Source organism: Anopheles gambiae, chromosome 2 (assembly GCF_943734735.2).
Source record: "Anopheles gambiae chromosome 2, idAnoGambNW_F1_1, whole genome shotgun sequence".
In the NCBI taxonomy this organism is placed as follows: Eukaryota; Metazoa; Arthropoda; class Insecta; order Diptera; family Culicidae; genus Anopheles; species Anopheles gambiae.
This window is the reverse complement of record NC_064601.1, coordinates 13,401,163-13,425,541: the sequence shown is the minus strand read 5'-3', so window position 1 is coordinate 13,425,541 and position 24,379 is coordinate 13,401,163. Positions and strand designations below refer to the sequence as shown.

Genomic DNA, 24,379 nt, shown 5'->3' with positions numbered 1-24,379 from the left:
CTCACTGCAATTAAATGTTGCGATGACCTTGTGAAGCACGCTGCGTCCGTTCCATTCGAATATGCCTCGCGGGCGCTATATCAATTGCATGGATGCAAATTTTCGTCCAACTACAACTTCTGCTATTGCTGCTGGTGGTCAATTCCAATATATTAACGAATACGTGTTGATTGCCGTCCAGTGGAGATCGGAGATTTTCCAGCCCAAGCGCCATCCCGCCAACCCGCGCCAAACCATAATGGCGCTAATGAGTCCTGGCAGCAAACATGACATACGCGGGAAACCGTGCTGTTGGTGCATGTTGCACGCGACGCAGCCCGTTAAGCTCAAGGACAGGCCGGTTCGTCACGGCACGAAGCGAATGCATAAATTAACAACACACAAACACACACGCACACTCAAGGGAGCTGTGGGTTTATACCTTTTTTCTTCCGTGAAGGCATTTTGTTTGTTTTTTTTTGGTGCCCATTTAATAATGAAAAAGAAACTGTGGAAAACATGATTCGAAGGAATGGTTAACCATAACAACGACGCGCCCATTTCGCTGGAGGTTGTAAAACAGGGAGTTGTTCGTTTTATTGCATGCCGATCTCACAACTGAGCACAAGCTGTCGATTAAGCGTAACCAATCGTTGAATTATGGACATGTAAGACCCCCGTGTCCTGAGCAGTGCTGCAAAATGTAACTGGCAATGTCATAACAAAATCTGACTGAAACAAAATCCATATCAGCGTCACGTACTCAATTGTGATAGTCAGAGGTGATACTCAAAACGTTTCATGACATTTTTGCGTCATTAGTCATGAAAAATTCCGATTGAAACAAAATGATGTCAGCGTCACGAGCTCTGCTGTGATGATCAGAGGCGAGCCTCAAACAGTTGGTGCGACTATAACATACTTGGTGACATTGTGTGCAACCAACTCTTAGACAGTCACTTGATCGTGACATTTTCAGTCGGTGATCATCACGATGGTCATGGGAGATACACTGTGCTTGTGAGCGGTTCCAAGAAACATAATGAGCATGTTTTTTTCGTTCTGTTTGACCCCACAGATAATCAAAACAGACAGAAGGGAGAAAGCATGCCCATTTTATTGCTTGTGCCCTCACACCAAGTATATTCCAAAAAAGTGGTGATTATCGCCAACAAAAGTGTCGTGACCAAGTGAGTGACCAAGAGTTGGAAGCTAATCAAAATGTCACCAAGCATGTGATTGATCCTCCAACTGTTTAAGTCTCGTCACTGATCATCTCAGCTGTGTACGTGAGCTGATTTGAGCTTCGTTTCAGTCATGAGTGTTGGTGACTGAAACAGTGGCATTTGGCAGAAAAAATCATGATTTTGCTTGCGCTGGCATTAAGCTAAGCTTGTCAGTCAGAGTAATGCGTTGGATTCAAGAATTCGCATGTCGCAGTATCAGCAATGAGTATCAACCTACCACGTACATGTTCATTGTTTTCGTTAGTGAAAATCTCGCAATGCCCATGACATTTTGCAGCACTAGTCCTGAGATACAATGTCCCGAAACAAGAACTATACGCTTCGGTTCGGTTGGTCGGTCCTTGATCTGGTGCCAATGGAAAAGCAGGCACCATCTTCATCGCCTGTCCGCCCACCGTGTGCACTTCGCTGTCAAAAACATATTGATTCTTGATTGATTCTTTTTAGTTGTTCTGTCTTCGCATCAACCATGGTAATTGGCGATATGTAAGGCGTCCCAACGGCGTCCCCGTTCCAGGAATGTGTTTTCGAAACCATTAAGGGACAATGTTACCATGGGTTGCACGCTGACATGATTTGGGTTGTTGGATTCGATGGAAGTGGATGGATGTAAAACGTCCCACACAGGTTAAACGGACACACCAACGGTCGTTTGTGTGTGAGTCTGTGGGATGGGTGAGCCATCAAACTGATCAAGCAGAATGTGCACTGGGCTTTGGGCTGGGGTGGTTTGTTTACGTTCCATTATTTATAATTATTAATAGTTAACCAAATTTAATTGTTTTCCGACCCGTGCATACGTGTAGCACGTGCATCGTGGAACAGGGAGGCAAAGAGCAGGGCGCCTTCAACGTTTTTAAATGCCTTGTTTGTGTGTGTTGCTCCCGGTAAATGCGTTCGGGTTGAATGCACAATATCATCGGTAGCACACAGCACTGGTCGAGTACACACAAACAACCAAGCGCCTGGGAGGCTCATTGTGGGCTGCAGCCAATGTACACACAATACACTGGGTTTGGGTGGTTTTGGTCATTCTTGTGGGTGGTTTTGGGGTGGGCGCTGGGTTGCAGTATGCTGTGTTCATTAAATTAAATGGCTGGCGGGTAATCGATGGCCGTTAAATATTGACTGCGATAGCAAATGGTTCAGTTTAAAGTAGTAAAAAAAGCCATGACATGAAACTGACTTTTATGTGTACAATTACAGCATTGTTGTTTTAATCGGCTCAGCGTCTTCCGGTGCACATCTCGGAACCCCTGTTACGCGCTCATTGCGCATCATAACCTACGCTTCATGATCCGATTCCTTCCTGTTCCTGTGCCATAATGTTCTGACTGGCTCAACCCGCGCTTCTAAAGCACAGACATACCAACCCCTCTTTGGAAAGGGAGCCATGTTCGATGTTTCGTTATGTTTTGATTTCCCATTCCCGCAAATGTTTTGCCTTCCCATCCCGTTCAGCTTGAGGGGGGCTAAAGGGCAACACGGTTGAACGCAGCGATGTAAAAACATTTCATCAGCTCACCATAAATGCATCGCCCTTCGCCATCAACCCCCCACCCGCGCAACGCCCAGTGCAGGCGGTGCAGCATAACCGTTGTTTTAACTGCCAACGGGGACCGGCGGGGAGGCACCAAACCGGGGGGAGCGGTTGTTGCCGTAAACATTTGTAATTGAAACAATTGAACCTGGGAGCAGGGCCTGGTTTGGCTCGGTTTACCGCCTTACCGCCTCCGACAAAAGCAACGAAAAACAATGCACACACGCACACCCACCAATAACAACAGACGAGGACCCGTGCCTGACAGCGCCCAATGTTTGAAAATTCGGAAACGAAAGAAAGACTGGGGGAGCGTGGAAACAAAACTGCAGCCCGTCTGATGAAGCGAAACGTCGTCACCCGCGCCCATTCCTGAATGGTACACATGCACAAACGCACAAAAAAAGAAGCCAACCAGGCACAGCCCGCAAGTCAACAATAAACACAAAACGCACCCATTTTCCGAAACGCATCGGGCCGGCCAACGACACGTAAAATATGCGCTCGATAAATCGGTAGATTTATTGGTCGCTTCCGGGCTTTTTTTTTGTCGTTGTTGCCGGACCATGTTCCTGTTGTAGGTTCGTTCCTGTCCCGCACGCGTGTTTTCTAGGCGCACCCACGTACGGGCCCAATTTTAGGGGCAAAAAGGATGGGACCCTTAAAAAGGGTGGAAGTTGGTACGGGATTTAATGTAATGTTTTTGTGTGCGAGTGTGGTTTTTTATTACTCGTTTGCATGTCACCACGAGGCAAATGCCGTTTGAATTCAGCTGACCGATCGTACCGAACATTAACGGCCGAGGGGGAGGGTTTGTGTTTTGGTTTGCGTTTTTGTGCCCAGAAATGCCTGAAGGTGTCTAAACTATGTACACTAATTCATGACAGCATCATGGTTGGTTATAATAGTTTGTTTTTGTGTCTATTACAACGTGTTTTTTGTTATTTATTGTAGAATACAGGGCTTTCCAGGAGTTCTCATAGCTGTGGGGCACTTTATTGACTCCGTGAAATGAACTTTATTCTTCCGTGAAATGATCTTATTGTAGAGGGAATTGGCCTCTATAGCAAGAGGCGAATGAGACCAATTGGAACTCAAAGTCAAGTCAAAGTCTCTATAGAAATAAAGGAGAAAAAAAACTCGATAGCACACTTGTTGGACAAATCCAATAGGAATTGCCAAGGAGCCTGTACAAAAAAGAGTGCCATAGAGCCCAATTTCCAATATATGAAGTTCACTTTCCTTAAGAAAGAGTCTAGGAAGTGTCCCACAACTATGAGAAGCCCTGGAAAACCCTGTAAACTGCTATACTGATTGTGTTCTCAGTCATTTCCATTATGTTCTTGTTCTTTTTAACAAAACAACAAATGTGTTTTAAGAATAGTCTGGTCTAAATCTGGAAATAAGCTTAAACTTTTGATTAGTTTTAAACACACTTTAAGCGTACAGGGATTTTGATTAAAGCTTTCGTTAACAAAAAAGGATGCATTCACTCATTCGCTACAAATGTGTGTGGTTTACACTCAACTGATTTGCCCAATACATTTGGGACAGCTCGCTGAAAAACGTTGCCACCCGTTCGGACTCAAAGTTTCAACTCCAAAACTCACGTGTCCCTTGCCCTTTCCATCATCATCATGTCTCTCCGTTGGCCCTGGAGGCGAGCAAGGGGAATGCACTTATTTAACGTCAGCTTAGTGATTTGTTTGCTTTTCCTCCCGGGGTTTTTTGACATCAACCATCCGCACCGCATTCAGCGTCCGCACGCACCTGTCAAAGCAAAAGCCGGCGCCCGGGCAACACAAACACACAGCCACACATGCACATGTCAGCATCCATAGATCCGAACGGCGGAAAACGCCCCGGGAAAACCGTACCGCGGGAGACGCAGTGGAGTAAAAATCACTTCCGAAAAAGCACACCGGCAGCGGATCGGGTTGACTTTGGCATCTCATTTTGGGGTGTCTGCCCCGACCAACGCGCCGCGCGTTGACGGGCCCGAATAAATCCCGCCAGGACAGTCGCACATTGCGCACAATATGCAATCGCTACTGCTCGAACACTGAACCAAATGCTGATCGTGAGTGTTCGAGTGGTTAATGCTGTTTCCGTACGGTGCTTGGGCATACGCGAACATTACGCATTTCGGTGGTGTTGTTGGATGAATGTGTTTATGTGCGTCTGTCCGTTGCTAGAAATCCTCCTGTCGGCCGCTAGACGCATTGCTCCCTCTTTCGCCACCCACCGGCCCAGCGTCATTGTTTGTTTGCTTCGTTCGTTGCCTGCAAACCCAACGCACGCAAACCGGTACATATGGTTCGATAAATGGTGTATAGAAAATGTTGCCTTTTATAATCCTCCAACCGAACCCACCGGCCCCACGCTGCCGGCCACCGAACCACATAACCACAAAACGCCCCACTGTCAGCACACACACGCACAAACAATCACGCAGACAGAACGGGGCACTGTCAAGGCAATGGGGTCCGTGCATGAGTCCGTGCGTGTTTATTATTATTATTTTCCACTATTTATGTTACTGGAAAAACATAGCCATTTATAAACGCGTTTCCCCCCCCCCCACCCTTTCCGTTTGGTGGGCCCTATAACGCGTGTGTGTGAGTGGAAGTGGGTTGAGGCACTCGGCAGCAACAAATCCCATAAACCCTACGGGCCCGATTGCTTCGGAATGTTTCAGGTTCATTTTTCTAAATACCCCGAGCGGCCCTCACACATAAACGCACGCGAAGCGGTGGCTCACATGTTTGGAAAATTGCTGACGGGCGGAGTTTTATGCTGCCGGTATGGGAGTGTATGTGTGTGTGTGTATGTTTTTTTTTGCTCTAAAGAACCACCTCAATGCTTCAAATTCACTTGAAGAAAGAACTCCCCCAAGCGGCGTGGAATCGAAATTGTGCGTGAAAATGTGATCTTATTTTGATGCGCCATTCCATTTATGCCTTCCTGTCCTGGTGCTCTGTGCTTGAACGCCATTTACGGAAACGGTAAATTGCAGGAATCTTTTTGCTTTTTTTTCCCCCACCACGGAAATGAAAGGTAAAATAATTAAATGATTGAACCGCCCGATAGGCGCCATATTAGATTTGTGTGGGTGAAATTATTTTAATTAAATAAATGAGCTTTTTAATTTGTGCACGGCTGCGACACGATTCCCTGTTCGTCGTTCGTGATGTTGTCCTGTGTCTAGCTTAGGTTAAATTCCTTCTTTTTTTTTTAAAAAAAAGCACTACATTTAGCAACAACCACAGCCCACACTTTATGATTCACTTCATCATCATAATGCGAACATTAGGGCAAATCGGGTGCACGACGGCAGCACGCACGCAGCACAGAAACGGCCGCCCGGCTCACACGTGCGGTGTGAGCTGACTTTGCCCGCTGTGTGTCTCGCGGGAAATTTGGAAAAGTGCGGTTCTGTTTATAGGAACAATTATCGACCCAGTCGGGCGTGTGGGTTCAAGGGGAGCAGCAGCAGGCCACTATTCCCCGGTCGAATCAAGCGGCGGGCATTATATATTGATATGCATGCGAAGAATGAAACGTTCGTCCGGAACGTGCTCAGTTTTGGGCATCATTTATGATAGAATCGTGCCCAATTCTTCTCTTTGTATCACTTTTCTCTCTCTCTCTCTCTCTATCTCTCTCTCTCTCTCTCTCTCTCTCTTCATCTGTATCTTTCCTTTATCTATTCTTCTAAATCATCACGGGAAGCCAAAGTCATCCCTCTGCACCAGAAGAAAACGAGTTGCTCAAACCCCAAAAGGCAAACCGCGCAAGCACTATTTTTGGAATCGTTTTTCTTTCCAACGAAAACATTCCCCATTTTCCCCGGGAAGTAAAAAAACACAAAGCGGGCGGTAGTGGGCAGTGCAGAAAATAGGTGCCCCAGGTTCAGCAAGTTCAGATACTTATCGGGTTATGGGGCTGTGCCTGCAGCTGTTTCCACTTGCTGCTGCTGTTGCTGCTTATTACACTCTTTCGCTTTCTCTCTCTCGCCCTCTCTCTCTCTCTCTCTCTCTATCTCTCTCTCTCTCTCTCTCTCTCTTTCTCTATCTCTCTCTCGCTCTCGGTCGATATGGGCAGGTTGTAATGCACCACGCGATAATTACCTCCCATCTTTGCTGCACACAATCGACTAAATTATTCATTATTACTGCATCATCTGCATCTTTTGCGCTTTCGTGCTGCCGCGTAGTTGCATTCACGCCGCGCTGCTGCTGCTGCAGCCGCAACGGTACGAGCGGTACGGGGGGGGGGGGGGGGGGGAGGTTAACTCTTCGCGGCGACCGAACCGAATGGAACATAATTCTATTGCAATGACCTACTCGTTTGCCATCCGTTTTTGCTTCTTGCTTGCCACCACGAAAGGGCATAAGCATAAGGTTTAGTTGCACACACACACACACAAAGCGAAATCTACACGGAACGCAAAAGTGCAGCACATTCTGGAGGAGCCGTTTTACGTTCTTTGCGCGCGAGTATTTATGGTGCGAGTTCTTGATCAGCAAAAGAAATCGGTGTGCCAGTTGCTCGGGGGGAGCCTGCTGGCTGTACGAATGCAGTTGCAGCTCCCCTCGCTGTGGGTCCCGTGAGACAAGAGGCAGACCAAAAAAAAAAAAAACAAATAAAAAGGGAAAGATATATAGTTGATACGGAGGATGTGGTGCGGCTAACTTTTTAGCGCGTATTTGCAGCATGACTGTACGTGCAAAGCAGCGCTGCTTTAAAAACGGGGGAAAAGTTTGTGTGTGTGTGTGTGTGTGCGTGTGGAATTTATATCGCTCGTGATTACTTTAACGAACGGGAGAGTTTCAATACGGGCACCGTGGGTCGTTAGCGATGGTCGGAGGGTTCATTTGGAGCAATTAAAACTGGTCAACTCTCGATATGGTTCGCTCGGTTCGTTCGCCAGCAGTGAAGGAGCAAGTCGCAGATTGAATGCAATTAATTTACTGTACCATCTTGAGATTGTGTGCATTGGTGAGGGTTAATTCGCAGCACTTCTATGACGATTCTTGTTTAGGATTAAATTGTTTGCGCAGATAAAGGTCATCTGTTCAAGTTGATCTAAATAACTTTGAACAAACGCGATTGTAACTCCAAAAAGCGCCACAGCTAAGGCTTATTGAACCGTAACATATGCAACCGATACAGTAAGTATGGCAATGCTTTGTCTAAACGCAACCGAGTTGACACAATTTTCCACTGCTACGACTTCTACAGACATCCAATTAGTCACCCATTGCTGGGAGCCTTACGCCTGTACGTAAAGTAATCCACCGGCAATCCTTCTAAACCGTATCCTCACAACCGTAGAGCTCCGTACGGCCCAGTTCAGCTTTAAAGAACCATCGTCTCCCCATCGTCAGCGTTAAACAAATTTCAACTGACATCATTTCGTCGCACTGTCGCCCCGTGGTAGCAGTGCAACTTTAAACATCGTTCCTAACATTTCCATCATTTATCAGGCGTGACGTTTTCGTTCCTTGGCGGAAAATCTCAAAACCTCTTCCTCCCCTCGGTTGGTAGTGTTATGTCAGATCGGTTTAGTTTACCTCTTGATACACTGGATCGTGCCGTACCCGCAACCACCCGCGCCACCACCACTCGATGGCGCACCGATATCCTTATCCTTTCAGTCGTGGCTGGCAGCAATGTTTTTTTTTGTTGTTGTTTCCTTTCCTGCCCAGAGAAGCTCTTTCACACTTGTTTCACACTTCTCTCTAGCCGGAGCGGTTAACTAGCTTTGCCTTATCACACCATCAAACAAACACACGCACTGCAACATACGTAATCGTACACAATAACACACACAATTCTTCAGAGCGGCGAGGGGAAAAAAGCTTTTCCACCGAGGTTTGTTGTGTTTCTGCTAGTGGGAAATAGGTGGAAAGCTTGTTGGTGATTTATTTGCTAGCACTAGTGCCACCGCCGACACCAAATATCGTTCAAACACAAACCACACACACACACAATCACACACACACGAGGGCACTGGTTGGGTTTGCTTAAAGTTGTCACGCGATCGATAGCTGGCGGATAAAATATCATTTACGCCACAATTCACACACGTGTAAGGGTTGTTTTGTATTATAATATATTTGTATCGTTATTTTCGCTCACTAAGATTTCAAATTTCCTTTTACGAAATTTAAAGATTGGTCGCTTACTGTTTGTACCACCGAACGGGCATTAAATCACACTCTACACAAAACCTTTTGGAAAGAAAAAAAAAAACCGCAAAAACCACAACCGTCGATCGATGGTCGATCCGGCTTTTGCCGCGAAAAATACTCTCGTCCACACGTTTGACGGCACGCACGCACACAAAAACCGGGACGCGGTGGAAAACGGGTTGTTCGAGATCGCTCCGCACGCACAGCTTCTACGGGACTAAACGCGATTGCCGCGCGCTCCAGGACGCGTACTTTGTTTCGGCACAGGCATCACATACCCAAGCAGGCGTCTGCAGCGATGAGCGCTCTCTCGCCAAACGCGCGCTCTCTCTCCCTCTCATTTGCTTACTCTCTCTCACACTGACAGCGGCAGCTCGCTTTTGCAGCTTTCTCTTGCTGTCGCTCTCTCCTTCGCTCCCACCACCGTACGGGCTCTCTGCGCATTGCAGTCGAAGAAAGCAGTTCCTTTCTCTGTCGCTCGGCTAGGGTACGGGACGACCCATTATCGCTCCTTCTCAGTCGCTTTTAATTTCCCGTTTTTTATGGCCAGCTTTTCCACCAAGACGATGACGATCAAAGCCTTTTTCTCTGAATAATAGTTTACATTTTCAAATGCTCTCGCTCTCTCACAGTCTTCGGGTTTTGGTGGCATTTGCTCAATGTTTGCATTCCAACCTTCTCTAGCGTGCGTGGGAGCCCACATAGCAGGGCACTATTAACCTTTTCATTCACTCCCTTTTGAAAAGCCCGTCAGACAGCGTGAAATGTGTTAGAAAATGATGTTCGTTCTTAACAACAACAAAAAATGACTATTTTCACGCATTTTACAACAGCACACAGGTAGAGAAGCATTTCTGACGCTAGAGATAGCAAGGTGAATCGAAAGCTTCAGGTATGTTCGGCGGGAATTAATTTCCTCCGTATCTTGTGGCTTTGTCTTCCCGTTAGCAATGGTTGCCGTTTTTCGAATGCACCGAACCATCATTATCCTTAACCTTTGGTACGGGTACATGTTCGAACGCTCGGCAACAAGGAATAACACCGAGCGAATGCGGTGTAACGTGAACATGTACGTGTAAAACGTTAAGCAGCCGAATGGGGCTAAAGATCTGCCTAAGGGAGTGTGCTGTGCACTGCCAAGAGGTGCACGCAGTGGAACGTGGAATAGATACTATTTCCGAACCCCCCCTGTTTGCCAGCTTCCTCGTACCTCCCGTTTCGGGGCAAAGATATTGCAATTTAAGCGTGCGATTAAACGAACCATCATTTGCATTTCCAGCGAGGAATGCTCATTTCGAAACGCTCCAGCGTCTGTGGCCACATCGTTCATCGGGACCGGGGAACGAGCCCGCTCACAGTCAAAGCGAAGGGTGTACTTTTGCATCACAGCTCACCGGTAAAGTCATCAGTTCGCCCGGGAGTTCACCGTACTTAGGAGAGCCTCGTTCATTACCTTGGCTGTAGGTCGGTGTAAGCGTAACATCGCCTGGGACTCGAAAGGTTTGGGACCTGCTCATCGGTCCGATTTCTTTCCCTCCTGCTTCGGTCACACCTGTGTAGTGAGTGTCGGAGCAGGTAGCAGGCAGGTCGCATCCTGCAAACAACAAACCGTACGTCTTCACTCTGGGAAAGATCTAATGGTACAACCTCATGGTCAAATAGGAGGATTTGAAATTCTTCTCGACTTTCAAGACGAGTGCGGTGCTTTTTTTTTACAAACCCTTGGAGCGAACAACGAAGTAGAATAAAACGAGGAAACAAACCGGGCAAAGTAAAACCTCCAACACTTACACTTTGGTGAAGAAATGTTCCTTCAACTAGCCGAAAGGAAACGAAGAGCCCAGCAAAGGCTCGAGTCCATTTGGGCCAGAAGTTCACTCAGACTTCAACTGCGGTTACTGCGGGCTGAATTCGGTTGCGGTTGTTGGCAAAGGTGAAGGACATACGCCAGAGCTCGGCCCGCCCTAAATGGAGGCTTTTGTGGCCGGTGCAAAGTTTCTTAAAAATAGGCGAATGAATTTTTCATCGGGAGAAAGTTACCGTCCGAGGGATGTTGTTAATACTGTGACACAAGGTAGTAGTAGTGTGTGGGGGAGTTTCTTCGCTAAAGGATAAGACATTCTTTGCAAAGCTATTGGCGACGTGAAATCTGTTCGAGGAAAAGGAATCAATTAAATCAGCAAACAAAAACATGAATAATAGATCCCTCCTTCTCACTTCCCCGCGTGCCATACTGCATATAACCGTGTTCGCTAAACAATGTTGGAAACACTCCACTCCGGTGGCACTTGTTTGTTGTACGATTGTTTCAATTTAAAATCTGCCATCTTCACGACATCTTCCCCCCCTCCTCAAAAGCATCTTCCTGCCGTGGAACATAAAAATACATCGAGTGCAATTTTACTCACTTCAGCGAAATAGAATGTCTACTTTCGGCTCTAGCTTTGAAATCGAAATTTATGCTCCTGGAAAAAAAAAATCAACTGAAACCCCGAAATCCGAAAACGTTTTCCGCCGCTGCCCGGGCGGGCACCCTCATTGTGGAGACGAAATTTAATTCGGCTTGCATCCCGCTGGCAAGATGTGTGGCTGTGTGGGAAGGAGAGCGGGCGGACCAGCAGCAGCAGCAGTGAGCACACGGGGTTAACGCTAGGCAACGGCGAGTACTTACCATCGTCGCTGAAAATCTCGTACGGCGACATCGCGACGTACCGTAGCGTGGACAATGTGCGTCTTTCAGCTTGCAGGGGTACCGCAGTCGAAGAGCAGCAGAGGGGAAAAACTAATAATTCCTAACAAGACCGTGCCCGGTTCGTACCATGCTCTTGCGCTTGCGGGAAATGTGGCCCGCCCGCTTCGGTAGAGCGCAGTTCTTGGGGATGTACTTGGGAATTGTGGTTTTATTGAGACTAGCCACGTGGTTTACAAGCAGCTCTGTTCAAGGATGAACTGGCGGTGGGAGAAACGACAGGGCAGGGTAAGAAGTTTATGGTTTCTTTGACCCCCCCGCGCGCGCTTCTTCGCCCAAATGGAGCGTCCACCGTTGCCTGACAAATTATCAATTATTGCTTTTTGTCTGACAGTGGATATAAAAATTGTTTAACGATTTTTCACTACCCAAGCTCGGCCGATGGTGGAAATCTGGTGCGATACGCACTGAAATCCATTCCGTTGCTGTGAAGCCAACAAGCGCCAGCCGAAATCAAGTGCTGTTTCGCTTGCGTTCGCTTTACCGCACAAAAACCGTTCCCCAAGGCGCTGGTACGGAAGTCGTTTAACGTACTCAAACAATCGCCCTCCGTTGTTGGGCGTAAAAGACATCGTTTGGTGTCATAATTCCATGCTCAGCTACAGCTCATAATCTGCTTGTTATGTGCATTGTGCTTATGCCCGTTTGTATGTGTATATGTGTGTGTGCATGCATGCATGCGTGTGTCGTGTCACCAGCCATGCTCGACGGGTTTTCTTCTAACGCTCAAATGAAGCGTAAAATTAGTCGTCCGAACTAATTACTCGGGCATGGGCCGTTCCACATCCGCCGTCCGACTGCCACCCCGGGTCGGCGGGTGAAAATTGACCGTTTTGGAGGCCGATTTGGTTTAGGGTTTGGCCGATTCTGCGGGTTTGGTGAAGCAGCAGTAACTGTGCGTCCGGAGAAACTGCCCGTTATTGCCGATTAATTGAAAGCGACTCAGATTTGTGGTAAGGGAGGAAGCGGGAAAAAGGGGGATATTCTTCGTTGCATAACGGCAGTGGTTAGAGTGCGCAGGCAGGTCCTTTGCGGTAGGGTGGGTGCGGAGTTGTCAAAGAGAAAGTACAGTCGAAGCACTGCACATAAAATGGGGTGTACGGTGGAAACAATGTGCTGGCGCTGGACAATGCATGTCTAGTACGAATTGTGGGTTCTGGTGTGGGATTATTTGATATTTTTAAACGATGTTTTACCGAGAATTGAGCCTTGTAAGGAAAATATTCAACAGATGTAGTTTGATTCATTTTTGAGTTTTTCGATGAAATTGGAGCAGGTTGTGTTGAAATATATGTTATGTGATAATTCCTTTTGAATTGGCATGAATGAACATTTTTCAGTGGAATTAAACCTGCTATTTTTATCTACTATTGTTGGAACAACTATGCGGGTAGGTGGTTATTTTAATAACTTTAAATATAGAGTTACACACTCGATGTTATCAAATATAAGCTATGGAAATCGTTCTTTTTCTGTGTTGTAAATCATTTCAACCATTTTCACTTCTATCCGAATTTTGACCCTTTCGTTGCGATCGATTGCACCACTGTCCTTGCGCTAGAGTTCACTCTCCAAGGAATGCGAATGCGACAATCCGTCGTCAGCGGTACGCATCCGACTGCAATTTCTCCCGCTCTCACCCAACCGCCAGATGGTGGGCCACAATAACCATTCCACGCTGTCCCCCTTCTGCTTTCCGGGCCCCTTTCCCTATACACTCGCCCGCTCCGAACATATGTAAATGATTTTCCGCGTTAATTGATAATGAATTATGAGTGCATTGTGTCAGTTCTTTTACGATCCTGCGGGTGCACTTGCGCCGCGTGCGTCATTCGGGCTCGGTGCGTTTGTTCGCGATGGCGAGTAGGACTCGATGGATGAATGACAATAATGATAAGTGCGTGTGCGTGTGAGTGGGTTTATTATTTCGATGCTGCAAGCTTCCCCGGGCCGGCGCACGAATGCAAACCGCCGTAAGGGGACAGCCATATCATGTAACAGCATAATTTCCGGGCCCCCGGAGTCGACGGTCAACAGCGGCATGATGCGGATGAGGGTGAAATCATTCCCTGATTGATGCTCGACACGACAGGAGATACAGTAGTCTGCAAGAAGATACTGCATGCCGGAATGGGTAGGGATGGGTTGAGCACATAATGTTGTGCTCATGTTGTGCTCCGTGGCGTGTGGGAGCTTTCAACTTTACCACCCGAAATCCGACACAAAGCCTTCGATACAAAGGCAGGACGGTGGAGGTGGTGGTTGGGTTTGGTAAGGGAAGGGATTCGCCCCAGTTGCGGCGTTGGAACGTCCCGGCGGCTCGGAGACCGGTTCGGCAGGACCGCTGTCATATGCCACTCAGGGTCTCAGGCGCAGTCTATCGAATTTGCCTGTGCCGAATCGTCCGCTGCCAATTGTTTGATTGATTTGTACCCCCTTCCTCGCTACATCGGCAAGCACCTTCGCTTTCCCCGGCCAATCTGGCCCGAAAACGGTGCTTGGAGTGGTGCGCCCACTGCACCGGACCCGCACCACCGACCAGGGCACGCTCGAGAACAATGCGGCATCATTAATCCAGCTGTCAATGTTAATTTGATAGCCATTTTAGATCCCGGCCAAAGCGCAAGCAATCAACTTGTGACGCGCCAAGCGGGATTTAATTAAACCCTGATCCGTCCGTCCATCCGTCCGCTCGGTGCCGCAGTGTGCCGAACACAGCCCGAAACCCTATCCCTGTTTAGATGGCAGCCTCTGGGTAGGAGACGTTCCGGAGCAGTGACACAAGGAGGGTGGCTTTTTTTGTTATTATGAGTGTTAGTCCTCCGAGCAAATCAATAAATAAAAATCAGGATTTGTCATAAAAATATGTTCTCTTCGGGGAGTTGTCACGGAGAAAACAAGCAATCCACACTGGAAGACGTTCCCTTGAGGGGTAATGTTTTTGTAACCCTCGGGAAAGACTTTTGACTCTATCGGGCTCTTCTCTGTCTCTCTGTTTCCCTCGCTCTTCTTCCACTTGCTTCTGAAAAGCGTTAGGAAGCGCTACGCAGTGACACAAATCATTAGCTTCTCTAACTAGCGGCCTATTTGTCAGATCCCATCCTATCCCCGCAACTCCCATGCCATATTTCCTGTACACTCTACAGCCTGCCTGACATTCCACCAGCGGTGGTGGGCGAGGTGTTATTTGTAGTGTTCAATATTTACCCCGTCCGGCAGAAGGTTACACCATGGCAAAAAGGGGTTCCGCTTCGGCACCGAGCTGAGTCGGGTGTTGTGTACACCTGCACACAGCCCATCCCCTAATGGCAGGTGTATTGGGTGGCCTTGCTTGTCCCGTTCATCTTTCTCCGTACCTTCTTAGCTGCAGGTTTGTGCGGAAGGATCACCTTTAAAGATTTATTGCTGCAGGGAAGGTATGCAAAACAGAAAACCACCGATTCGGGAAGCACCCGAAGGACGGAAACAGAAAAGCGAGAAGGGACAGTTTTTAAGGCTGCCCGAGAAATCCATTCACTGGTCGAACCGGCTAAAGTCGAGCATATTGGAACAGGTACCGGCGTGGCAATTCTTCTCGCCAAAGGCATCGCAGGCCAAACCCACCGTCAACGCCTGCTGTAACGTCTTCCACCACCGGTAAGGTGTGCGGCAGGATCTGCAACAACAACAACGGCAACAGCAAGCAAAAAAAAAACTAAACCGACCCATACGTCAAGGGATCGGATGGTAGCATTCTGACAAAATTCGTCAAGCAGAACAAAAGGTCTGCGCTAAAGGTCTGCGCAAATGAGAAGGATGCAGAAGTAGCAGCAGCAGCAGCCAAAAATGAACTAAAAGGGAAAAGGATCGACACGGAGACACTTACACACACACACTCGTACACGAGCAAACCCCACGGAAGGATGTCATCTTTGGCCGGCGAAGCGTGAAAAGTGTTCTACCTGTGTGCTTTTCTTTTTCGGTGTCTGTCTGTTCCCAAAGCAATCCAACACGCAGTGCTAAAACAAACGCACACTAGCCCAAAGGCAAAGGTACGAAGGTTGTGTGGCAAGGTAGTCAAAACCCCGCACAACCCTGGAAGCGTACAAACGAAGATGTTCGGGCTCGTAAAATGATGCTGGTAAATCAAACATGCCCTGACCTGGGACCTGAACCTAGGGGCAGGAGTACGCAAGCAGTTTGGTTTTTAACTTCATGTCTTTTTCTCTGTCTCTCTCTCCCACTCGCTTGCGTCTTCTAAACGGTTGCTGTGTCGGGTGTTTCGGGTTCGAAAAACCAACAAAGCACAAAGGTCTACAGCTAGCAACGATGGCCCGGCCCAAGTGTGTGACGACCTAAACCGGCAATGTACGGAGCGGAGAGTTTATGGTGCGGTCTATAAACAATTTTAAATCACACCAACTGGTGTAACATAAACGTTCAAATCACCGTGCCCCGATTGATGGGTGTATTAAATGTTTGGGCTGCCGTGGGTGACTCTGGTCCTGTAGAGCCCTGTCCTTACACACTGGTGGGGAGGGGCACCAGCGTTAATAAGATTGTTTAATCGTTGGTCACAAACAGGACGGCGTATGCAACTGTTTCGTGGGGGTCGGTTTGTATGGTCGTAAAACAAAAAAAAACATTGTTCACTGTTGATTATTTCGAAAATTGAATTTTGTTCGCAGAGAGAGCTTATCGACCATTCAGCGTGTGTTCCTTTGCATAACATTTGCTGAAGATTGAATTGAGCTTAGGTTGAATTTGAAAAATTAAATTTTCTTTTTTAAACTAGTTTTCTTATATGCTCATATTGTTGAATTTACAGGGTTTCTCTAGCCAACTCAACACTGGAGGGTTAATTGCTAATCCTTAAAATCCTACATCAAAACAATAAAATGTGTGTCGAACGTACACAAAGCAACCAATGACAATTATTCGAGTTTATCTTGTTATTGTTCAAATGCATTTTACAAGTGATGAGAAAAATGAAGTTTTCATTGGAATCGATCCCGGCTAGTTCCCATTATTTTCTGGAATCGATTCCGGAAAGTAGGCTCAGAATCAGTTTCCAGAATCGGCTCCCCAATAGGAATCGGCCCGGGAATCAGCTCCGGATCAATCCGAATCAGATCTAGATCCCTAGATCCGCAAAGAATCCAAATTTACTTGTAAACGCTCATTTCTCGTGGAAATTCCCGGACTGATTTCGCTTCTGCAACTTCGTATCTCAATACAAGGACTGATTCTCGTTCCGGAACTAATTCCCATTCTGGAGTCAATTCTGATTCCGTTATCGGAGCAAATTGCGAGTCCCAGGTCAATTCCGATTTGGGAACCGATTCTGACTCCGGAGCCGATTCCAATTACGGATTGACTCCGAACAAGGAACCGGGTAGGTCCGATTCCGAGCTCCCACCAATATATTTTACGTCATTTTGAAGTATTTGCTTATGGTGTTGTTGAGCTGGCTAGAGAAACCCTGCATGCACGTTACTATTTCCCTTTCCCTTCCCCACATAACGTTATGTAACGTAACGTAGCGTAACGTAACGCTCTTCTGTTGTATTTTAATTTTGCTACGTAGATAAACTTTTTCTTTTTCCATTTCCTCCTGATTGTCACCCAAAAGTTAAACTCTGCCGAGCGGAAGAAACTTGACGCCAACTTTTGCCCCCTCTCCACCACTCCATCTACATCGATGCTAATTAGGGTCCGCTTTACGCGGCCGGTCATCGAATTTAATTGTGCAGGATTAAAAGATTTGCCGCAAGCGCCGAACCGGTCCTTTCGGAAGATTGAGTAACAATTAGTGGGGGAGAGTAAGACACAAAAAACAAGCCACTGCAAAAAAAGAAAACAATCGATAAACTAGAGGCTCAAATTTAGGACGAAAGATAAACCAGTGTTGGTTAATTATTTTGAGTGACTGGGGTGCCGCTCCAGTTCGGCGAAGGTGTATAATTAACTCACTGTGGCAAGCTGTTGGAGATTGGTAAAGTAATTAGGCTAGTAATTGTATGAATTAAACTGTTTATTCTACACATACAGTGCGCTGCGTAAGAATTGAATAAAAGAAACTAATCCAATCAGATTATAATATTTGCGTTGGATTATGTTAATCAACGGTTAAAGGATTATTTTCCTTGGAGCAAAATTTAATTGGCAAGTTTTTACAGTATTCATTTTTTTTTGTTCTAACCCCTCGCTGGGTTGAAAACTTTTTGCGCTGATCCCCTGTCCACCGACCCCTATCCGGGCAATGTGTTCATTGAAATTCAACACGCAGCAGCTCGCTCTGTCAAGCGTCATTCACCGGTTAAAGTTTCACGCCAGCAAAACTTTTCAACCAGATGACACCAATCCGGTCCACTCCCGGAAGCTTTTTTTGCACCTATACCGTACCGGTTCTAGCGCTGCCATACGCCATCTCCCATGCCCCTTGCCAGTGAGAATGAAAAGTTCCGCCACTTTTCTCTTCTATACACCAACGGTAAACAGACGAAGGGAGTTTGTTTGCTCACCGTACGGTTCTGGGAGGGAAAAACACTAGGAAAAGAGAGAGAGTGACAGAAGGAGAGAGGGATGGATCGATGCCATCATCGGGTTCGATACGTTTTGCACGTGGGAAAATGGTTGACTTTTAGCGAAGGGCGACACACACACGCGACGCTCACCCGGTTGACACTGATCCACTTCCGGTCGGAAGTCATTTGACGCGACCGGAGTTCGGATTTTGCTTGGCACTAACTAATTTAGCTGTTCGCATTATCCCGGGCGAACTCCCCGCCGGCAAAGGATGCAAAGGGCGCTGCTGTAAGGGCGCTGCCATCGAATCAAAGGTAGACGCAAACAACTTGGCCTCCTAGCACACCTTGCTTCGATCAAAGGCAACTTCATCGCAGTGGGGAGGAACGGAAGCTGCCCGTTTGCCATTTTCGATGTGTGTGTGAGTTTGTGTGGAGGAGTCGTTTATTTCTGAAGATGTGTCGAAGTGAAATCAAATAAATTCTATCCTCACCCGAGTGGCGGGCAAAGTGTCAGGAAGTTTTCCGATTTAGCTGACCTTCTGTGCGGACGCTTGACGAGTGGAATGAGGCGTATGAATTTTTGTGTGGCGCGTTAACGTGTGTTGGCGATGGCCGAGCTGGCGTGCAAACAAGAGCACAAAGCATCGTTATTTGAAAGGGAAGGGCATGGACATGGAAGCAGTTTCTCGGGACATCTTTGCAGAGTTGCTCAATTCTGGGACATTAGAAATGTGCTTTACAAAACATGTTGATGTTTTGTTTTGTGTTGTGTCTCGTTGCTATGGAAACATCTAGCCCATTCACTACCATTGCACGTTTCAATAAATGTCACAAGCATTGAGATTTTGCCGATAACAGCCGAGTTGAATGCCTCGACATTCGAAGCTGCAGTAAGGTTGAGCACCACTTCAAAAACAATCACCAGAACCCGAGGTGCCAAGCGAAGAAAAGCAGCAAAATATTAGTGAAGAGTTTTTGCGCTTCGCTGACTTCACGCCAGCTTCACGCGCAAAGTCAAAGTTCGTCGTACGGTGAAGATGAGCCGGCGAGATTGCCTGCACACTGCCAAATGCATCTAACACTTCGACAAGAGTGTGTGTGTGTTTGTGTTTTGTGTGCGCTCGTGTACAAATAATCTCGGTCGTGCTAGTGTAGTGGATGCAGAGGAATGAAGAAAAACTTCCATCTTCAAAGCAAAAAAAAAAAAAATCGTCGTAAAAAAGCTAAAGTGCATCTCACACCCTGTGGAAGCTTCTTTCTCCAGCGGAATCAAGCGTTGAGTTGAGGATGCGTTTTTGCGTTTAGTTTTCTGCACCCCAAAACGCACCCGCCCGAGGGCATGGTTGAATGGACGGGGTTTGCTGCTGAGTTGGAAGTAACACAAATATTTATGATGTTATTAGCCAACATTAGACGCGGCAGACGGCAGAAGGTTTTTTTTGGGAGGCAAGCTTTGAAGCATCCGGATAATGAAATCTGTTGTTAGTAGTGGTGTTGATTTATTCAGCGGGGTTTTTTGATCGTTTGGCTCGCGGTGGGTTGATGATCCTTTGTGCTGTCGCGTCCGCCCACCGACGCCCATGCGATAATGTGTTTTTGTTTGAGTTTTTAAAACATTCATTTTGACGAGATCAAGAGCATCGTATCAACTCTTTTTTGTTGGTATCACTCCCACTCCAAAGAAGTCAAACAAACGCCCAGCAATAACCAAAAAAAAAAAAAAAATGGCTGAGCACAATCGACTTGCAAAAGCTTGCAAATCATCGGGTCCGGTGGTATGCTTCTCAATCGCAGGACGATCAATTTACATCCTTCGTCTGCGTCCGTGTGTTTTTTTTCTTCTCTCCTACTCTTCCAGGCAACCGTTATAACCTGCTGTGTTTTGCAGTTTTGTAAAAAGAAGCTTTTGTGCGGATGGCTTCTTTTATGGGGACATTTGCTTTTGCCCAACACAGCACGACCGTCCGGGATAAGACGAATGGTGCCGATCTATATAAAGGCAGCTCGCGAAGCATACGGAGAATAGGAAAAAGTGGCGCAAAAAATAATGCACAAAAGAGGGAAAAGGCTGATCCATAGCGAAAGAAACTGACCCAAAACATTCCCATAATGCCGGACAGAGTAGAGCAACAAAAAAAGGGATCGTAAAGTCGGACCTGGGTGATACGGTGATCCGCATCGGTTGTCCTCCTGCAACCGATTCCGGGTTCCAGGGGGTCATTTTTGACGCACGAAGAAAAGACAAGAACAATAAAGAAGAAGAAGAAAAAACAGCAGTTTGATGTAAGGAACAACGGAACAGAGCTAACCCATCGTCCGGTAGTTTGGGCGGAAGGAGAATATTCTTCTCCTGTGCCAAGGCGAAGGGACAGGGACAGGGTCGACTATGAAGGATGTAAAACTGTAGTTTAGCGAGATTCTCACCTTTCTGCAACCGGATCCGGTACAACGAGGGATGACCCGTTTCCGGGTACCGGGTGACACTGTGGGAGATCGCGCTTGCGAGAATGATTCACCGTAAACAGCTTGGGTCGGTTTGATTTTTGCACTCTGATGCTTATTCTTACGATTGGGAGCTATATTTTCTCGCTCCATTTTTCACACGATAGAGATTTCTTTTCGTTAAACATGCAAACTTCTTGACAAGCCGCTTAAGAGACTGGTAAATTATTCAAATGCTTATTTTACGCTCACCGATTTCTGTACCTTTTCTTTTTTTTTTGGTTCGAGCGAAAAATAATACATATTTAAGCTCACCTGGGATGCCTTCGAAAGAGGACACAAACTCCCCCCCCCCCCCTGCTTATGCGATCGATCCAAATGCGCACAAATAATATTTGTTTGCTGGCCCGTACCGAACGAACCGAAGCTGAACCGATTTGGGCTGGGATAGTTCGTCCAGGGACCGAGCGGGCGGGGACGAGTCGGGAAGGAATTTGTTTAATGCATGAAAACGCTGACACTGCCACCCTAAAAAAAAATCGAACCCGGGTGTAACCAGCCCTGTAAAGGATCGTCTTTCACAAAAGCATTATGCTCGATATCGAAAGCAGCAGCAGCAGCAGCGGCAGGTCCCCCGGTCCCGTAAGGATGCTGAGATTTCCCTCTGTGCCGGACCCGCCGGTACCCGGCTTCAATAATCATTGATAGCTTCTTTGATTTGCGTGTGCCAGCGCGGGGAGGGGGGGGATCTTTTTGACCTTTTTCCGGGCCTCCCCCCCCCCCCCGAATGGACGAAGGACGACGGGTCGGCCGAAAGGGAGTGGAGCATAATTTTTGCATTTTTGAAAGGCAAATATTGAAACCGAAAGCCGGCGCTGGGTAGTGAAAAGTGTTTTAAAAACGATGATTCACAGATCGGGGGAGAAAACGAATCGAAATGTCGCTGGATTTGGCAGTCCGGTTCGGTTCGGTGGCATGGGTGGCGGGGAGTTACATTTTGAATTATTTAGCATGTTTACACGTACTGGGGTGGGATTAAATATTTTAGCAACTGACAAAGCAATTTCGAGGAAAAGGGACACTTGGTAAAGCTTCCGCAGAGCCGATGAAAGTGTTAGTAAAGAATTGAATTTATGAAGAAAACAGGGTGTCCGTGTTTCTCATCGTTTCAGGAAGCACTATAATGCAAGATAGATTGATTGGTGCACACATAACTGGTTGGCCGTTTATAACAAAACGCACAACAAATAGCTTCTGTGGTAAGGCTAAGAAGGGTTGGAATTACATTCATTTGTAGCACTATAATAGGCGTTATCGACTTTCTGCATCAAAATGCATGAAATTCTGTACATTGAGAACAGAAACCGGCGTTAACACTTTTCCAATTTCTTCACTATACATCCACGTAACGCCTCTATTGCTTAACGAGAACAGTACGCAATGCCCTTACCTTAAAAAATGTGTTCCCTCATAAAGTGGCATTATTTGTCATAAACGCAACCCAACCTACCGTACATTTATGATTAATGAAACTCGTCCTCTATGTATGTTCTACCGATCGCTTCCGAACATCTTCCGAACCAACACCCGACATTTGAATGTGATCGTAAAGATTTGATTGGCTTGGCTGTTTTGCGCGTTGCTTCCCTTTTCGATGATGGCACCTCCCCAAAAAACAAGAAGCCCTTTTTCTGTTTTTTTTCGGAGCAGTGACAGCGACAAAACTCTAGTGACAACAAATAAAAGCTCCACGGTGCGACAAAGTGTGCCCATTTGTTTTTGGCGAATCCTTTTCCTCCCCGTGGTTAGAGCATCGCACAAGCGACTTGCTTGTGGGCAGCGTGAAATGGCTGAAGCGATGGCATAAATCCTCAACCACAAAACCTGCCCGGACTGTTTCGCTGTACGTTTTCCGCCGCCTTTATGAAACAAACGCGTGCCCCATTCGTTAGGATCGTCACTGTGGCAGCAAACGGGAAAAAGGCAGAAGAAAGCAGAAAGAAAAACCCTGCGCCATCCCTCCGCCCGGAAACCGGAATGAAGTAATCCCAGCCGGCAAAAAGGGCAGTGAAACTTTTGGTGCTTACGCTTTTTGTCACGAGGCAAATAAAATCACAACACGGCGCAAAGGAAAAGTAAAGCACCACAAAGTCTTAAGAAAGCGAAAAACTCATGTATTTTCCGACCCCCACGTTTGATCACATTGCTGTTGTGTGGGAAGCGTGTGTTGGCGGGAGGGTTACGCCTCGTTCCCTGGTCTGCTCGCTGAAAAATATGTTGCAAGGCGAGATTGCACACGGCTTTTGTGCACGGTGTCCCTCCGCAAGGCTGGTTCGTTCGTTTGAGTCCAGCTAGTTAATATTCCTCGAAGACTTGCATCCGGTTGCAAAGCTGACGCGTGTGGCCCACTCACCCACCCACACACATACCCACACCCACACAAGCCAACGGGAAGGCGGAATGTGACGTCTTGCGGTGGTCGTGAAAATATATGGTGTGAAAATCTAACCCCCTGGATGGATGGGATTTCTGGTAAGGGAAGCAAGTTAGCCAGCCAGGGGTTGAAAAGTTTCGAAACAGCAAAAAGAAAACCGGCCCCCGCAGGAAGAGCACTCACGTTCTGAGGGCCAAGCCTTGGGCTAGCGCGCACACCAGAAAGAGTGCACACCCGGGCGGTGTTTGCGTGTGCGGTTTTATTTATTGAGACACTTTATTACCTTTTCGCGCTCCTTTTCGCTTTGCCTTCCTTCCCCTACTGGGATGGTAATGCCGGGTTGCATACAGACCGGCCCTCACGGGAGAGGAAGGAGGGCAATGCAATTTTCCCCACCCAAAGCCGGGCGCCCGCCGCCCGGGCCGCTCAAAGGCCTGGGCGGCATTTGTTTGCCCTTAAGTAATCGAAATGAATCTGTAATGATGGAACCGGTGGAACTGGACCGAGCAAAAGGGATGAACCAAATGCAAACGGCGAAAGCGGACACCGGGCACCGGTTCGATCCTGCCGGACGGAAGTACATAAGGCAACCGACCGAGCGTAGGTTTCCCGAGGATTTTCTTTTTCCACTGGCACTGCTGCACTCGGGATAATCGTGCCGCGCACGGAACGGTGGGATGCTGCCGCTCCTCTGGCACCGTGGGAGGAATCTCATTTGGTAAAATGCATTTTATTTTGCGCTCTCAATTCAATTTCAACTATTCATTGCCTTTTTATGCTCGGCAGTGCTCGTCGCCGCCGCCGCCGCTTAATGGTTTGCGTCCGAACCGGGAGGGGGGCATGCATACTGTCAACGGGAGCAGCTGGGGGTTTTGTCTTGTGCAGCTGCATGCAGATTGAAGCTGTTGATTGCCATAAAAAGATTCAAAAGAAAAGTTGAATCACCCTGAAACACACTTCACAACATACGCTACGACTAAGCGGACGGACCCGGTTGCTCATGAAGGTCGCTGGTTGTGAAACCTGGGCGACTTTGCTTGGGCATCCCGTGAGCACGGGAAGGAAATGTAATTTATTTCACATCAAACACGCTGTACGCTGGAATGCAGTAGTGTAAATGTGCATTTTAAAATTGTGCATTAAAACCACGCTCAGTCTGCTCATGCGTGGGCCAGAGTTAAGCAGCTCGCAGCTCAGTGGCTCGGTTAAGCTGCAATCATTCGCCGTCGTACGGTTCGCAAGGAATAATGCTCACGAGCTCATCAGCATGCACCGAATGATG

The 24,379-nt window shown here is 47.3% G+C and overlaps 1 protein-coding gene across 2 annotated transcripts in view; it reads right to left on the bottom strand.

The window, feature by feature from the left end:
- Positions 1-24,379, bottom strand: part of LOC1281113 (connectin) — a 95,871-nt gene that overhangs the window by 21,404 nt on the left and 50,088 nt on the right. The window contains exon 1 of one of the 2 annotated variants that reach the window (XM_061644432.1): positions 8,343-9,202. The exons of the other annotated variant lie outside the window; for it this stretch is intronic. The gene's annotated coding sequence lies outside the window, so the exon portion shown is untranslated. Of the gene's footprint in view, positions 1-8,342; positions 9,203-24,379 lie in introns of those variants that run through there. 2 annotated transcript variants of the gene reach the window in all.